At 37.1% G+C, this 19,508-nt stretch overlaps 1 protein-coding gene across 7 annotated transcripts in view; it reads right to left on the bottom strand.

Moving 5' to 3' along the window:
* The window catches only part of CHRM3 (cholinergic receptor muscarinic 3), a 567,870-nt gene that overhangs the window by 307,801 nt on the left and 240,561 nt on the right, over positions 1-19,508 (bottom strand). The gene's annotated exons all lie outside the window — the stretch shown is intronic.

Here is a 19,508-nt window from a genome sequence, read left to right as displayed (position 1 = left end):
GAAAGATTGAAGGTGGGAGGAGAAGGGGACAGAGGATGAGATTGTTGGATGGCATCACCGACTCAATGGACATGAGTTTGATAAACTCCGGGAGTTGGTGATGGACAGGGAGGCCTGGCATGCTGCCGTTCATGGGGTCGCAAAAAGTCTGACAGGACTGAGCGACTGAAGTGAACTGAAATGAACCAGCTGTCAGGGTACAAAGTTGTTACAATATTATTGGTTGTATTCCCTATGCTGTGCATTGTATCAATGTGACTTATTATTTTACAATTGGAATTTTTAAACTCTTAATCTCCTTCACTTATTTCATCTGTTTTCCCATCTCTCTCCCCTCTTGTAGCCATCAATTTGTCTTCTGTATCTATGAGTCTATTTTATTTTGTCCATTTACTTGATTTTTATACTCCACATATAAGTGAAATCATACGGTATTTATTTTATTCCCTCTGGCTTATTTCCCTTAGCATAATACCCTCTGCTGCTGCTGCTAAGTCGCTTCAGTCGTGTCCGACTCTGTGTGATCCCAGAGATGACAGCCCACCAGGCTCCCCCGTCCCTGGGATTCTCCAGGCAAGAACACTGGAGTGGGTTCCCATTTCCTTCTCCATAATACCCTCTAGGTCTACACAAGTTGTTACAAATGACAAGATTTCATTCCTTTTTATGGTTAACATTCCAGAATATTGCATCTTCTTTATCCACTCTTTTATCAAGACACAGTTCAATTGCATCTATATCTTGGAGACTGCAAATAATAGGGGAACATATATCTTTTAAAATTAGTGTTTTTGTTTTCTCTGGCTAAATATCCAGAAGTGCAATTGCTGGATCATACGGTAGTTCTATTTTTAATTTTTTGAGGAACCTCCATACTGTTTTCCATAGTGGTTGCAATTTATATTCCAAGCAACAGGGTACTAGGGTTCCTTTTTCTACTCATTCTTGCCAACACTTGTTATTTCCTGTCTTTTTGATAACAGTTATTCTGACAGGCATTAGGTCGTATTATAGGTGTTTTTTTTTTTTTTTAATGTGGACTATTTACTTACTTTTGACTGCACTGGGTCTTTGATGCTGTGTGTGGGCTCTCTCTAGCTGTGGTGAGTGGGGGCTACTCTCTAGTACAGTACACACACAGACTTCTCATTGCAGTGGCTTCTCTTGCTGTGGAACACAGGCTCTAGAGTGCATAGGCTTCAATAGTTGTGGCGCATGGACTTGGTAGATGCAGCTTGCAGGCTCCAGAGCATGGGCTCAGTATTTGTGACACACAGACTTTGTTGCCCCACGGCATGGGGGATCTTCTCAGATCAGGGATTGAACTGATGGCCTCTGCATTGCAAGGTAGATTCTTAACCACTGGACCAACAGGGAAGTGCCTCACTGTAGTTTTGATTTGCATATTTACCTGATAACTAGTCATGCTGAGCATCTTTAGGTGGCTACCTGTATATTTGTAAAATATACATTTGTAAAAATGTCTCATCAGGTCTTCTGTCCATTTCCTAATCAGATTACTTTTTTTTTTTTGACATTTAGTGGTATGAGTTTTTAAAACATATTTTGGATTTCAGTCCCTTATCAGATATACTGTTTGCAAATATCTTGGGATATAATCAAATCTGAAAGAAAATCTCATAACCCCATTTTGGACACTGATATTTATAATTTTAAAGAGCACAGAGCCTAAGAATTGGGCCCTGAATCTTAGAAAAGCATCTCTCTTAGAAAGTTGGCCGAGAGAAAGAAAAAGGCACCAAGTTTCATGAGAGGAGAAGGAGGGAAATCTGTTCTTGTGAGGGATGTCCTTGAGGGTAGAGCATCCATCCGGAAGGAACAGTAAGCACCAGAGGAGAATTTGAGGATGAAACCTGACAAGATATTATTGGATTTTTAAAAGGAGGACCTTGCAGTTTCCTGAGAGGTGAAGGTTAAGTCAGATGACCAGAGGATGAGAAGAGGCTGCAAGGTGAGAAGTAGAGGGATTCTAGGGGCATGTGTGGAGGGATTTCCTCAGCAAGGATGAGATAAGCTCTTCTGAGACTGTGCAACAGGATAATCCGAGAGATGGAGGAAAGCTTGATTAATAATTTAGAGATAGGTTTGTATCTTACATGTCTTTTAAAAAAAGTATCAATTTGCAAAGGACTGGGGAAAAAGAAAAGAAAAAAAGCCATTGGTCCTTCATAGTTTGAGAAGCACTATTTTAAAGAACATCAGCCACTTTGCCAGCTCAGCATCCCTCCCCTTTTAGGGCATCTCCCTCTGCTATGGCTCCCAGTGCTGAAACTATCCATCAAAGGACCCTCTCCTACTTCGGCAAAAGGAGGGCACCTGACCCAAGGGAGGCCTCTTAGATTGCTCTTCTTTTGGGAGCCCCAGTCAGAGAAATGTGTCCTAAGGAAAGCAATGGTAGAAGCTAATCTTTAATGAGACCCATTCACTTTATGCATGGGGAGACTGAGACTAGTGAGTCAGTGAGCAGAGGTCACTTGAGTCCAGGCTATCTTTCCCACTAACGGCTCTGCTATTTAGATTCTGGCATCTCTTTAGGAAACAGTATCTCTACAATGGGAACTTCATGAGAAAATTCAGTAGTATAGTAACACACTCATTCCTACTAGAGGAAGTGATGGGTAAGTCTTCAAACAAGGAAAACCAATCTTGCTGCCAAAAATGCAATCCATAAGAGTCTAAAATAAAGAAAGTATAATCAAGGAATATGGAGGCCTCTTTAATACTGCTTTCTGTTTTTCCTCTGAAAACAGACATTTTTCTGCTGTACGGGACATACCAGTGAGCCTGGAATTCATATTTCACCATAGATTCTTCTTTGAATCTAATGGGCCAAAAGGCAAGTACTCTTTGAGTTCCACTGAGGCATGGGCCAGTCTTATAGTAACTTACTAAGTGTCTTGCACACAGTAGTTTCTCAGTAAGTCTTTGTTACATGGGTTTTATCATTAAAACTAATAAATATCCAGAACACACTTGCCTAATTTACAATTAGGGGTCCCAACATGCCTACATATTGAGATTCACATCATTTAAAGTACGTAAATACATATCTCTCAATAATAAAAATTAAGTTGCATGATTAATAACCAAAAGAAACAAACATCATTCAATCACTAAGGTATCTACTAATAAAAAGACCTTCTGTGCTAAATGAACCAGAGAACAATAAATAAGATTGAACACCCTGAGGTTTATCTAAGTTTCTCTAGTATTAGATTGAGCAAGTATTCATTTTGAAAACCAGCAAGGGAACTGGCTTTCACCCTGGCTTCACATTCACTCTATTGCAATTTAATTGTATATGACATTCATGAAGGAATAAGCTTCAAATCTCTTAGTATAAATGACAGGCTCTTTTGAATGCTAGCAAACATGGCTTAAAAGGTTTCATAATCAAAATATGATTGGTGATTCCAGAGACTGTCGTCGTAATTATGCAGTGAGCTAAATAATTTGGAAAACAAAGAAAGAGACAGAATAATAATTATGGAAGACCAGGTGTCAGGCTCTTTTAATAGGTCAACAAAACATGACCTTGATTTAGGATGTATATAGAGAATGGTAGGCTATTTTGATAGTATCTTTAAAGTATCAGTTTCTTTCTATCAGCTTATCAGGTGTTTCTTGAACACAGACTCTGAGAAGACCGCTCAACGAGGTAGTAGTTTTGGAGGCTTAATATGATAATTTGAGCTGTTCCATTTCCTTAAAATTTTTTCAAAAATCAGATTTCCCTATTTTCTAATTATTTTGAATGTGTATATTCTCTTATGCCTAGGAAGATGCAAAGCATCTTAATGGATATTTTGCAATCTAAGTGGATGATAAATGAATCTGTAGCCCTCTAATTTGGACAGCATTATACCTGCTCACAGTTTTGAAACAAATAAGCTTAACTAATTAACTTCTAGAATTTGGATGAAATTAGAGCCGAAACTCTCAGAGAAGACCTAGAATATTTCCCCACTTAATTTCACAATATCTTTATTTGAAGACCAAATAACAAGGGCTTTGACAAAATTGAGCCTAACAATTTGTTTCACGGGAATAGGATAAATATAGTTTCAAAATGTAGATATTATGCTAGGTCTGGTTTGCATTCAGTATTCATGAAAAAACAGCATTCACTAAATATCGCTGTTCATTCAGATTTATATTCTGATTTGTTTCCTTCAGAGCTCTTCTCACTTTAGCCAGTCCATCACATCCAGAGAGAGAGAGAGAGAGGACTAATGAAAAGATGCAACAGTTCTTATGAGTAAAATTATTCATTCCTTTGTAACTGAAGGAAAACAAAAATAACAGCAGATGAAACAGGTTAAGAGAACAAGTTGTTTCTAGTGCACCAGACTTGTTATGTTTCCCATTTGCAGAGGAGCTTCAGGGATCAAATAACTGTCTCTAAGTTGACCAATAAGAAACAGGTAAAATTGATATACAAAAGCTTGGATCTTTTCCATTTTATATTCCACTTAACAATAGAATCAATATTAACAACAACAGCAACAACAAATATTTACTGACTGATTGCCATATTCCAGGTGCTATTCCAAGGCCTTGACATACATCCAATCATTTCATCTTCACAGCCCTATTGTTACTTGCATTTTATAGATAAAGAAACAGATATCTGCTCGCTTGCTCTGTGTAGAACCACAGCTCTACAGAGATTATTGAGACAAAAACTTGGTGCTGAGTCATCTTTTGCCATCTACATTCCTTCGCCTTTGTCCATCCTTATTTTAGTCATCCAAGTAAATTAATGTTTACTTATTAACACAACTCCTGGTTTGAATGCTAGAGGTTCCTTTGGCTTATTATTTTCTACAAGGATTGTGAAAAGAGGTTTAGCTGTTTTGATTAATGGGCATTACAGCAGCACAAGAGTTTTTGGTGGATATCAAGTGCTCTAAAATAGGCTCTACCTGGGTATTCCAGGCAGCACAACACTGTGGAAGGGGCGAAGGCAAATGAGAATGGCATTGCAGAGAAAGAAAAGCACTCACTTTGGCAGTTTTTTTTTTTTTTTTAATCAATGAGTGCTGTGTCACCCTTGACTGAAGCTTGTGAGTGAAGACTGTTCCTGCCACATTAGAAAACAAAGGATGTTGTGGCCATCAGGCCATCGGCCACTTCAGCTGCCCCTTAACAGTGTAACCTGAGGGGATTCAGGAAGAAGAAAAGCAGAACACTAGTGTGAAATAGTTATGGTTCATATCAAAGGAATTATTTTAATAAGCTCAGACTCTTGCAACTTCCTATACATAGAAGAGTGCTAAATTCATTACCTAGAGATGTGTATTTCTCTTTAATTAACTATAATCATTTGATGTTCTGAGTATCGAGTTACTTTCAAAAAATGCCTTTGTATCCTGACTCCTCCGTTACCTCTTCAGAGCAGTCCAACAATGGCTGTCTCCTGGGCGGAAGTCCTCCGTATGTCTGCCCACCAAAACAGAATTCTCAGCTTTTAGACAGTGCATTGTTTTCAGCTGACAAATGTCTGAGGAGACACTACAAACCCAGAAGAATGGCCACTGAGCTAGGCTGGGCTGATGGACAGCACAGTATCAGAAGTCTTCTGGGTAGGTTCCATATTTGTTATCAAGATGGTAGCCAACTTGTTGGCTCATATAAGCTGATAAGCCCTCAGCCAGTGATTGGAAGCATGGGCAAAGTTCAGTATTCTGGGGTAAGTGGACTGGTTAATAGTGTAGCAGGTCAGATTATTAAATCTCTTACCTTCGGAGGAGGTGTGCTGGGGTGGGGGGTAGGTGGCATCTACATTTAAGAATGAGGAGAGCAAAACAGGATCTGAAGAAGTTAAACTAAAGACTGTCTCTTGCCAAGACCTACTCCAGATCTCTTGAGTGTTCTCCCAGAAGCCACTAACAGAGGAATGAGTCCCATTTAATGCACAGAGACTGGGTAGGCCTGAGACTTGCAAGATGATAGCTTTAAATTCTTACAAGTCCCTGAGCCTGAGGCCTACAGGAGTGGATACTGAGACTCTTATAAAGTCTCATTACACCAAGAGTTCAAGAAATTCAAGGCAGTATCAAATGACAATTAAGTGGAAAGTATTGTTTTCCGTTTCAGTTTTGGCAGAGAGTCTTAATGGGAGAAGAAAATGTTACCCTCATTTGTAGAAAAGGACCACTTGTCAATCCAATTTCAGCAAACCTAATCTCATACTGCTGAGATAAAAGTTGGAGGCTGAATTCAACTTGATACACAAAACAGGGTGAAGAGTATTACTCAAACTTTGTAATTTCACTTTTTGTCCTATGGACATAGAAAAGTGACTAAAAGGAATTTCACCAATAATATTAATGTTTGTTTGTTGGTTCTTTCTGTAATTAGATGTAATTTCTGTGTTCTTCTATATTTTGATTTTTTTATAAATCAGAAAAAAGTATTAGCAACCAACTAATACTTCTATCAGATCAGATCAGATCATACTTCTATAGTGGCAGTTAAATAATAGAAACTGATGACTTCTAACATCTGAGATTTAAACAGTTCTTTCTGCACTAAAGCTGTTTTAAAAGGAAAAGTTTTTAAAAGACATATTTTTAAACATAACTCTTTAGAAAGATATATGCATATATTCTGCATAAAATGTTAAAGACATTTTAACAATTTAACAAAATAATGCATGCCTTCATAAAATTAGACTTTAAAGATTATGACTGCTGGCTGGAAAAGGCAGTTAAATGTCACTTAAATTTACTGCTTTTACTAAAAGATGGAGCGAAAACTTAGAAAGCAGAAACTTAGCATAAAATGAAACATATACAACTTTAGTATCCTATAGTATCCCAGGCCTACTTTTCTCCCTGTTATGGACTGAATTGTGTCTTCCTCAAAGTAATAGGTTAAAGCTGTAAGTCCCAATGTGATTTAAACAGGATCTTAAGGTTGCGGCTGTAATTCAACAAGAATGATGTCCTTGTAAGAAGAAGTACCTGAGTGCACTTGAGAACATGTGCTCTCCCTTCCCCTCCCACCCCAAACCCCATCCATACAAAAAAGGCCACAGGACACACTGACAAGGCACTGTCTGCAAGCCAAGGACAGAGGCCTCCCAGAAACTGACTCTGATGGCACGTTGATCTTGACCCATCAGGCTCCAGAACTAGGAAAGAAGAAATGTGTGTAGTTAAGCTACCTAGTCTGGCATTTTGTTATACCAACCCTAGACTAGTACATTCCCAATGTTATATTCAATTCTACAGTGAACAAAAGCCTACAGATTATGTTGAGCTTTATCTGTAGTTTTGGCTTCTACCTTTCCTTAAAACTCATAAATTTATAGAATGTTTAAGCTGAAAAAAAAAGAATCACTTAGCCCAGGTCCTACCATTTCTGAATTTTGTCCTTGGTTTCCAAGTGGTGAATTTAAAATGAAATATGACCTTTGAGTAAAACATGTATGATGCCAAAAGAGAAATATCCCTCTTTGCTAACTAACACCTTTCAGTATAAGGATAAAAATCAAATGAGGACATTCCAAAACCATAGCTCCTTTCATAATACAATTAATTTGAAGGCAATTCATATCACTGGATATTGTGTAGGAACTATTATATCTTTAATTCAAAGAATGAAGGTTATTTATTACATATGATTCACCACAATATTAAATTGGTAAGATAGGGTGATCAAAAAGTAGTTAATCTGTATAACTGGTAGAAACGAGGTAGGAAGAAAAGCCATAGGTTACAAACTTACACTTTTTCTTTTATCCAGAGAAATTATTAATTTTTACCTTTTTATTCATAGTGGAGACAGAGTTATGTATGAGTTGATATATGCATTTGTGGATAAGCTTAGAGATCAACTTATTTCTAATGCTAAAGTACCTATGTTAACAGAGTGGGAAGAATACTAAGGAGAAGGAAGCTGTTTTGCTCACCCTGGTTCTGTCATTAATTTTTTTGTTCTTACAGCTCAATCTCTGTCAGCCTGAATTCTAGGCTGCCTAGCAACTTAGAAGCAGAATTAAATGACTATCCTTGTATAATAATACATAATAAAATAGTTTCTTTCTAAGTAATAAAGCTCATTTAATAAATGAAACAATACTCAAGTTACATAAAAGAAAAAAATGATTTTATTTCCTCTCATTCTCACTCCCAAATTCGGTCCCTTGAATGTTAAATTTGATGTTTATCATCCCATGTATTTTCTCTTTTCATTCAAAATTACCATTTCCTTTACTGTTCTTCTGTCACTATATTATAATGCATATTCTTTTCTCAGTAAACAATGCAGCACAACTTCCTCATCCATCCCAGTGGATCTAACACATGCTTTTTAAAAAAATTTATTTATTTATTTTAATTGGAGGCTAATTACTTTACAATATTGTAGTGGTTTTTGCCATACATTGACATGAATCAGCCATGGGTGTACATGTATCCCCCATCCTGAACCCCCCTTCCACCTCCCTCCCCATCCCACCCCTCAGGGTCATCCCAGTGCACCAGCCCTGAGCACCCTGCCTCATGCATCAAACCTGGACTGGTGATCTATTTCACATATGGTAATATACATGTTTCAATGCTATTATCTCAAATCATCCCACCTTCGCCTTCTCCCACAGAGTCCAAAAGTCTGTTCTTTACATCTGTATCTCTTTTGCTGTCTCGCATATAGGGCCAGCATTACCCTCTTTCTAAATTCCATATATATGCATTAATATACTATATTGGTGTTTTTCTTTCTGACTTACTTCACTCTGTATAATAGGCTCAAGTTTCATCAACCTCATTAGGGCTGATTCAAATGCATTCTCTTTAATGGCTGAGTAATACTCCATTGTGTATAGTACCACAGCTTTCTTATCTATTCGTCTGCCAATGGACATCTAGATTGCTTCCATGTCCTAGCTATTGTAAACAGTTCTGTGATGAACATTGCGGTACATGTGTCTCTTTCATTTAGGGTTTCCTTGGTGTGTATGACCAGTAGTGGGATTGTTGGGTCATATGGGAGGTCTATTTCCAGTTTTTTAAGGAATCTCCACACTGTACTCCATATGTTGTTTGCATTCTCACCAACAGTGTAAGAGGGTTCCTTTTTCTCCACACCCTCTCCAGCATTTATTATTTGGAGACTTTTTGATAGCAGCCCTTCTGACTGGTGTGAAATGATACCTCATTGTGATTTTAACTTGCATATATCTGATAATGAGTGATGTTGAGCATCTTTTCGTATGTTTTTTAGCCATCTGTATGGTGTCTTTGGAGAAATGACTGTTTAGTTCTTTGGCCCATTTTTTTTTGATTACGTCATTTATTTTTCTGGAATTGAGCAGTAGGAGCTGCTTGTATATTTTTGAGATTAATTCTTTGTCAGTTATTTTGTTTGCTATTATTTTCTCCCATTCTGAAGGCTGTCTTTTCACCTTGTTTATAGTTTCCTTTGTTGTGCAAAAGCCATTAAGTTTAATTAGGTCCCATTTGTTTATTTTTGCTTTTATTTCCATTACTCTGGGAAGTGGGTCGCAGAGGATCCTGCTATAATTTATGTCAGAGAATGTTTTGCCTACATTTTCCTATAGGAGTTTTATAGTTTCTGGTCTTACATTTAGATCTTTAATCCATTTTGAGTTTATTTTTGTGTATGGTGTTAGAAAGTGTTCTAGTTTCATTCTTTTACATGTGGTTGACCAGTTTTCCCAGCACCACTTGTTAGAGAGATTGTCTTTTCTCCATTGTATATTTTTGCCTTTTTTGTCAAAGATAAGATGTCCACAGGTGCGTGGATTTATCTCTGGGCTTTCTGTTTTGTTTCATTGATCTATATTTCTGTCTTTGTGCCAGTACCATACTGTCTTGATGACTGTAGCTTTGTAGTAGAGTCTGAAGTCAGATAGGTTGATTCCTCCATTTCCATTCTTCTTTCTCAAGATTGCTTTGGCTATTCGAGGTTTTTTGTATTTCCATAGAAATTGTGAAATTATTTGTTCTAGTTCTCTGAAAAATACCGTTGGCAGCTTGATAGGGATTGCATTGAATCTATAGATTGCTTTGGGTAGTATACTCATTTTCACTATATTGATTCTTCCGATTCATGAACATGGTATATTTCTCCATCTATTTGTGTCATCTTTGATTTCTTTCATCAGTGTTTTATAGTTTTCTATATATAGGTCTTTTGTTTCTTTAGGTAGATTTATTCCTAAGTATTGTATTATTTTCATCACAATGGTGAATGGAATTGTTTCCTTAATTTCTCTGTTTTCTCATTGTTAGTGTATAGGAATACAAGGGATTTCTGTGAGTTAATTTTATATCCTGCAACTTTACTATATTCATTAATTAGCTCTAGTAATTTTCTGGTGGTGTCTTTAAGGTTTTCTATGTAGAGGATCATGTCATCTGCAAACAGTGAGAGTTTTACTTCTTCTTTCCCAATCTGGATTTCTTTTATTTCTTTTTCTTTTCTGATTGCTGTGACTGAAACTTCCAAAACTATGTTGAATAGTAGTGGTGAGAGTGGGCACCCTTGTCTTGTTCCTGACTTTAGGGGAAATGCTTTCAATTTTTCACCATTGAGGATAATGTTTGCTGTGGGTTTATCATATATATCATATATGGCTTTTATTATGTTGAGGTATGTTCTTTCTATTGCTGCTTTCCGGAGGGTTTTTATCATAAATGGATGTGGAATTTTTTCAAAGGCTTTCTCTGCATCTATTGAGATAATCATATGATTTTTAGCTTTCAATTCTAAAACATGCATTGTAAGAACTGATGAATCCATTTCAACATGGATATGCCACAATTTATTTAATCCATTTATGTTTATGGGATTAGAATCACTTCTTTTTTAAATTATAAACAATTTAGCAATTATAATCCTCTTGTCTCTGTACATTTATGTTAATTTTTATAGTTATACAGTTAAAACTAGAATTTATAGGTCCTAGGGTCATCACATTTATTTTAGTAGATAATGTTAGTGACTTATCAAAAAGATATAACAGTTCTGTTTCCCACTTTCCTCATCATAATTGGACATTATCTCTATTGATCAATCAATAAGTCTATCTGATTTTTGGAAAGAAAAACAGTATTCTCAGCAAAATCTCTTTATTATCTGTAGGTTCTCAGGGGCAGTCTTGTACCAAGGGCAGAGTGGAAACAATCCTTGGCCAATATTCCAGAGCTGAGTCATAAAATGGAAATATGTGCTGAGGCACTTCAGTTGTGTCCGACTCTTTGTGACCCCATGGAGTGTAGCCCGCCAGGCCTCTCTGTCCAGGGGATTCTCCAGGCAAGAATACTGGAGTGGGTTGCCATTTCCTTTTCCAGGGGATCTTCCCCACTCAGGGATCAAACGCGTGTCTCTTATGGCTCCTGCATTGGCAGTTGAATTCTTTACCACTAGCGCTACCTGGGGAAATGGAAATAATCCTTGGAAAAATATATTTCAGGAAAACAATAATAACTACTATTTGGAGAAAGGATTTTTAAAGGTGGTGTTGTAAGAAGTGAAAATGATAAACGCTCCTTTCAGTAAGATGCTCTACAGTAAAAAAAAAAAAAAAAAAAAAAAAAATCTGATTTAAAAGTCACTGCTATTATTTTCCCCACAAAATCATAAGTTTTAAAAATGTTTAACCCAACAAAGGGTTTCCTGTATTCTTGAAAGGTTCAAACAATCCACAACAAAGGAAAAGGTCCAGTCTTGAGTTCCTTAATTACATAAACAATACAGTATCTGTAAAATACTATTCTTTAGCCAGACATGATTGGGTTTAGCTGCTTGGAAATGTTAACCACATTTTTTTTTTTTTTTTTTTTTGAAGCTAACATTTCAGCAGACCCAATATAGGGGACTGCATTGTATCTCTCTCTCTTTCTGAAGTTAAACATAATATGAATAAGAAAACCAGGAAGGAGTATTTTGTATTTTTGATCAAAACAATGTTATAGAGAATGGTCAAATTATAGTGTTTCTAGTATTTTAAGGATCCAATTTTACTTATTTTTTTGAATACTATTATTGTTATCTTTATTTTAGTTTTTAAAAATTAATGTTTATTGGAGTATAGTTGCTTAAAATGTGTGTGTTTTTGCTGTACACACACACACACACATACTCTTTTTTAGACTTCCTTCCCATTTAGGTCATCACAGAATATTGAGTAGATTTTCCTGTGCTATACAATATGTTCTCACTAGTTATCTATTTTATACATAGTAGTGTGTATATGGGAGAAGGCAATGGCACCCCACTCCAGTACTCCTGCCTGGAAAATCCCATGGATGGAGGAGCTTGGTAGGCTGCAGTCCATGGGGTCGCTAAGAGTCAGACATGACTGAGCGACTTCACTTTCACTTTTCACTTTCATGCATTGGAGAAGGAAATGGCAACCCACTCCAGTGTTCTTGCCTGGAGAATCCCAGGGATGGGGGAGCCTGGTGGGCTGCTGTCTATGGGGTCAAACAGAGTCGGACACGACTGAAGCAACTTAGCAGCAGCAGCAGCAGTGTGTATATGTCAGTTCCAATCTCCCAATTCATCCCACCTTCCCCTGACCCCCTTGGTATCAAGGATCCAATTTTAAAAGGAAAAATATACCTGGAGTTTAGATTTATAAATTGATATTCTTTGGAGACCCTGCTTCGATTCCTGGGTCAGGAAGCTCCCCTGGAGAAGGAATAGGCTACCCACTCCAGTATTCTTGGGCTTCTCCAGTGGCTCTGATGGTTAAGAAACCGTTTGCAATGTAGGAGACCTGGGTTCGGTCCCTAGGTTGGGAAGATCCCCTGGAGGAGGACATGGAAACCCACTCCAGTATTCTTGCTTGGAGAACCCCCAGGGGCAGATGAGCCTGGTGGGTTACAACCCATGGGGTTGGAAAGAGTTGGAGATGGCTGAGTGACTAAGTACAGCACAACACATTCTTTGGAGTGTTTCCATCAGGAATCAGAGAAACACCTTAAAGGATCACTAGCAAATTTGCAATCCAACATCTCTTCCTGGTAATGACACAGCCAAACTCATCAATTAAACTTTGGGATTGATTAGATGATGAATAAATTAGTAATTATATTAGCTTAGTTTAAAGCATCTATGGTGGATATGTTTTTAAAAATTAAAATAAATAATAATAAAGGCATATCTTTCTTTATGTCTAGAACTTGCTTGTTTAGAGAATAATGTTTTTCCTTTTTTCCCAGTTTTCACTTTTCATTTCAGGACTCAGGAAGTTTCCATTTCGGGTCTTCAGCAAAAGTTAACCTGGACTCTGGGCAGTTGCTTCATTCAGTGCCTTGGTCTTCTCATTCAGAGCCTAAAGTTAAAGCCATCAACTTATCGCAAAGGAATGATAAAGATAACTGCACCTTATAAAAAGAGAAAGGAAATACTACAGCTAAGTGATAACATGGCTATATTTATTTTTTTAAATGGAAAAATAACTTGAAAACAAAACCCCTATTCTATTTAAGTCTGAGTTCTTGTCCAAGTCAGACAGGATGCTCCACACCTGATGCCCTGCTGGTGTCTCTCGGCTTCTTTCTTCTCCATATTCCCTCTTTGGGATGTTAGGTACTTCGGAGACTCCCAAACTCCCTGTAGTTAAAAGTTATCCCTATTCATTTATTCATTGGTCTGTCTCTTCCACAAGATTGTAGGTAAGGATTCTGTGCCCCAAATATGCCTGGAAGTCCACACTGCTGCCAAAATAGACACACAGCCAAGACCAGAGCAAATAATGAGGCCCTGCCTGGTCAACTCTTAACTGCAGGCACTTCTCAAAGAGAACTTCAGCTAAGTCAGACGCCTTGGGAATACCGGTGATTAAAACAAGCAAGCAAGTAACAAACTTAACAACTGCAGGTAGAAACTGAGAAGATTTATAAATGTTTCTACAAGATACAAGAAAGCAGGGCATTCAGGGATACTGTCATGAAACAGTAAGAGTATGGGGACATAAAGGGGACTGTCACAAGTCATTCAATCCAGATATAAAAGGAACCTCAGTGGATCATTAACACAGTCATTTTATCTATAATTGGTATGTGTGTGTGCATCTGGAATACAATGGAAATTAACGTTAGAACTCTATATCATTTGCAGTGATGTATGCGTGCATGTGAGCTAAGTCGTTTTAGTCGTGTCTGACTCTTTGTGACCCCATGGATTGTAGCTGACCAGGCTCCTCTGTCCATGGGATTATCCAGGCAGGAAGAAGCGGATTGCTATGCCCTCCTCCAGGGCAGTGTTGTATATTATGCTTATTAAAAATATTGATATTTAAATACATTATAGAGACAAATTTTGACACAACACTTTACCATTTTTATAAAAAGTGACCCTTGCTGGCATTACAGTAGAGAGCCATCTTAACTATCTGGATTTTAATAAGTGACCAAGATGACACTGTTTCAAGAAGGCAAAATCAAGCAATCGAAGGACTCCCTATAGGTGTTTATGACATTTTTTAGACTTCACCTGATCCCAGGAGCTCCACAAGATTCCAGGAAGATATCTGATACTCAGATAAATCTGGGGAATATTGGCTTAAATACTATGTTATCATTATTTTTACAACAGGATTAGTTAGAAATGTTAAAACTGAGCCTTGCATTTGAATCTCCTCAAGGTAGATACATCCTGACTCTAGTTTTTCCCCATCTTGTTTGGCCAAGTGAGGTTTTCTGAGGGGAACCAGAGTAAATGCTGTATAGCACAAACAGCTCAGGATCCTTTTCTACTTCAGAACAGGAAAAAAAAAAAAAAAAAAAAAAGGATCTATTCTTCAGTGTCTAGCCTAGCTTGAAAATGAATTTACTCAAAAAAAAAAAAAAAAAAGAAAGAAAGAAAATGAATTTGCTCGAGTCTAGGTAAGTATTTCTCTCAAAACTCATAGACTCCAAAACATCATGAAAAATAAATTTATCTTTCTGAAAAGGGAATAGTGCATGCTACATTGCAAAACAAGGATGAATAGATCTAGGGTAGAAAAAAATTCAATAATAATATTTAGAAATATATATTTTCAAATACTACAATTTGAAATGAAGCCATGACATTCTTAGATATACTCTTGAAAATCAAATGAGCTCCTGAAACTGTATTTAACTAAAATTCCAATCTCTTAAATATTTGGAAAGGTCAATTTTGATATGATGAATTACAATTTTGGCAATTCCTATAGTACAGCTGTTCTAAGGAAATATAATACTGTTGGTGGTGTAAAGAACATATTTAACTGGTTTCCCTGGAGTTTTTCTTGTTAAATACCTTTTAGAAAATGCTCAAATGTCCCAAGTTAATAGCTTTTCTTTCCTACTAGCTTAAGCAATGCTTTTGGTTGGTAAATGCTTACCACATACTGCAGATAACAGTCCTCCTGGAGCCTAGGACCCCCAATCTACGAAGCAAATACACTGATAAAGGAGCTCCTTAAAGGAAAATCTCATTTAAAAATTATATTTTTAAAAAGCAGTTGAATGGCAAAAAGTACTCTATATTTGCTGTTGTTCAGTTGCTCAGTCATGTCTGACTCTCTGCGACCCCATGGACTGCAGCATGCCAGGCTTCCCTGCCCTTCACTATCACCTGGAGTTTGCTCAAACTCATGTCCATTGAGTTGATGATGCCATCCAACCATCTCATCTTGTCACACCCTTCTCCTCCTGCCCTCAATCTAAAAAAAAAAAACAAAACACAAAAAACCTAGATATAATGTGGTCTGGACAATGGGTCCACAACCTTATAAGCACAAACGCAGAGTAATCTTTAAGAAAACAAAGAAAATTTAGGTTTAACCAAATGAATTTGCTGATTAAGCAGGTCCAAAACAGTCACTTTTCAGTAATTTCATACATTCCAACTTGCAGATCAAAATGTTCACAGTGGTTGTAACTTGGGAACTAAATAATGGTGTATTTTTATACTTTTGTGTGTGGGTGTATGTATGTGTATACCTTCTCTTATTTTCAAAATTTCACAGTGAGCATTCGTTTTAAACAACATACTTTTAAACTTCTACAAGAAGACACACAGAAGCACAAACATGTAAATGAAGGGATTAAATTGTTTCCTGGAGGGGAATACAAAGGAAATGAAGGAAGAGTCTGGACTGTGATTTAGCTATCATTTTCAAGAGTTGTATGTGGATTCCAACATCTCATTATAAACTGACATGTAAGAAGGATCCTGGTTTCCCAGAGTTTAGGGAAAGAAATGTTTTCTGCATACACTGTTAAAGGATTACCCTCAGTTTGGGCCCAAAGTAGGAACACAAGGATGCCATCCATTATATGAGGGAATAGGCAATATGGTAAGGAAGCTATCTGTATTATTCATGTAGTATCATTCTTTTTTTCCACTTAAGACATTTGACTCTCCTTAGTTCATTTGTGAGTACCCAGATTAAAATCCTGAATATATCCATTGAAGTTACATTTTCTCCTGGGCTGTGTTTGTAGTTGAACAACCAATGCCTTCTAATAAGCAAGGATTTACCCTGGTCTTCATGAAACAGAAGTAGTCCAAAGGCTGCCTACAGTCCTAAGGCTAGAGAAGCAAAGAGTTCTTATTTATTTTAATTGAAGTATAGTTGATTTAAAATATTGTGTTAGTTTCAGTTGTACAGCATAGTGATCCTTTCTCTTTTTTTTTCAGATTAGAGTCCATTAGAAGGAAATGTCACTTCTTCCATCTGGAGGGCACCCCAGGTCTGGGCCAGGGGAGGAGCTTATTTCTGGCTGATGGCTGACAGCATGGAGGGGTCCCTGTCTTCCCTTAGAAAGGTCCATCTGGATTTCACAGAAATGGTCTCATGCTAGTGACAGCCATTTTTCTGGAATCACTCTTGCCAAAGCCATGGGCAAGATAAGAAAAAAATATAAGACTCTAACAAAACTGTACTTGCTACTCATAAGTTTGTTTTCTGTCCATCAGTTGTTTCTACTTTGAGAATAAGTTCATTTGTCTCATAGTTTAGATTTTACACATAAGCAATATTGTATGATATCTTTCTCTGTCTGATGTCATTTAATATAATAAGCTCTAGGTCCATCCATGTTGCTGCAGATGGCATTATTTCATTGTTTTTTATGGCTGAGTATTACTCCATTATATATAGCTCATCTTTATCCATTCAAATATATGTGTAAATGAACCTCTTTGCTGTACACCTGAAACTAACACAGCACTGTAAGCCAATTACATTACAATTAAAAAACAAACAAACGAAACCTCTATTTGTTGTTAAAAACCAGCAGTAATAACTTATTTATAGTCAACCAAATAATTAATAACACTTAAAAATAAATATTGACTTTTCCCATCTTGAGATTAGAAAGAAGTGAATACTTTTCAAACTAATGGTAGAACATTTTTACTTGAATATAAAACCTTGTATTCCATCTTGCTTTTTACAATACATTAATTCTACTGTGTTTGAAACATTCATTGCTTTGAAAAAGATTACCTAAATTTCTTTTCTGGCAATCAGGCACTCATTTAGGGATTCAAAAATACTCTAAATGTAAATATTGCTATACCCTATGAAATATTTCACCTTTGTATGTATTAAAGCACACTGTTGGGACTTCTGTGGTGGTCCAGTGGCTAAAATGTCATGCTTCCAATGCAGGAGGCCTGGGTTCAATCCCTGGTCAGGGAACTAGAACCCATATGCCACAACTAAGTGTTCTCACACTGCAACGAAGATCGAAGATTCCAGTGCAACAACTAAGAAATGATGCAGCCAAATAAACTTTTTTTTTTTTTTAAAAGCACACTGTTTTCCTTTAAACACAGAGGTATACCCGAGAGGATACAAATTTTGTTGGATGAGGTAACAGGTTGGCATTGTGATAACCTACAGGGGTGGTAAGAATTACGGGAAATCTGAGGTACAGGTTAAAAAGGATGTGGAACTTAATTAAAGATTTATATTTCCTGGGCCTAGTATAAGCCTGTTCTGTGAATAAGCATTAAAATTATAGCAATTCTTTCCATATCTTCCTAGCATGACTATCACTATCCCATATACATAACATGATGAATCTTTAAACACAGATTTTTATTGTGTCAAAAATGTCATACATAACATTGTTCTTTTGCATCTTTTGCTTGTTTATTCAAAAAATATTATCTAATTGATGTTTTGATTTCATCCTTTACAACTAAACAGTTGCAAGGGATCTATATGATTGCAAAACTGTTTTCAGATAAGTGGCCACTTCCCCAGCTTGTGCATTGCTTTGTAAGTCAGACTCATGAGAGATTAGTTTTTGACGTGTAACTAGTCAGTTTGAGATACAAAACTTGATCTTGAAAAAAGCACCAGCCAGATAAAGGGATACTTCACTTCCCTATTCTTACCCATTTCACTTACATAGAATGCTGCATCTTTCTTTAATTATTGGCCACCCCCTGAGGCATATGGACTTCCGTGGGTGGCTCAGACAGTAAGGGTTCTGCCTGCAATGCAGGAGACCAGGGTTTGATCCCGGGTCAGGAAGATCCCCTGGGGAAGAAAATGGCTACCCACTCCAGTATTCTTGCCTAGAGAATCCCCATGGGCAGAAGAGCCTGGTCAGCTACGGTCCATGAGGTTGCAAAGAGTCAGACACGACTGAGTGACTAAATTTTTTGAGGCATATGAGATCTTAGTTCCCTGACCAGGGATCAAACCTACATGCTCTGAATTGGAAGGTGGAGTCTTAACCACTGGACCACCAGGGAAGTCCCAATCTTTCTTGATTATTGCTGTCATGATACCACATTTCTGAATAATCAGAGTCATTAATATGTGTATCTGTACACATGTGTAGGACAGAAAGAGACAGAATGAGAGAGATAGCATGAGACAGAAGGAGACAGACAGTAAGAAACACACAGAGAAAGACTGACAGAGGGAGGGAGACAAAGACAGATACATATATAGACCCACACATGCACAGTGACAGACATTGGCTCTTCCTCCCTTTATGGTCTGTCTGTTTTCATTTCTCTTGTACTTACAGACCTTTTAGCAGCTGACATTACTCATTTTGAGCCCTGCAACTACTTAGGCTTCGCCTTTGTGTGCGTGTATGAGACTGACAGCGATTGAAATAGGTTATATTATGTCATTCTGAGGCTGGGAGATTTTAAAAATATATTATCTGTGTGATCCTCATTTTTCTGTAACTACAAATCCTATATTTAAATCTGCATAAGGTTGCACATTGTCTTAATTCTATTTTTAAAAAAATCACAGCAGTGCAAATTGCTTGTTCTTCTCCAAGTCATAAGTTACTACTCAGAGATAATTTGTAACAGGCAGAAAAGATTGTAAGAGGAGTGAAACTTTAGCCTTTGCTTGTGATGTCAGTGCAGTTTGAACTTGGCTTAGCAAAATCATAGGCTATGTGAATGTCACATCACTGCTTCACTTCCTGCTTAAGTCACCCTAGAAGTGTTGGAAGGGTTGTACTAAGATGACGAGTTCAGTTCAGTTCAGT

The sequence above is a fragment of the Bos indicus genome, chromosome 28 (genome assembly GCF_029378745.1).
Source record: "Bos indicus isolate NIAB-ARS_2022 breed Sahiwal x Tharparkar chromosome 28, NIAB-ARS_B.indTharparkar_mat_pri_1.0, whole genome shotgun sequence".
Lineage (NCBI taxonomy): Eukaryota > Metazoa > Chordata > Mammalia > Artiodactyla > Bovidae > Bos > Bos indicus.
The sequence above is the reverse complement of the archived record's forward strand: the minus strand, read 5'-3'. Positions and strand labels throughout refer to the sequence as shown.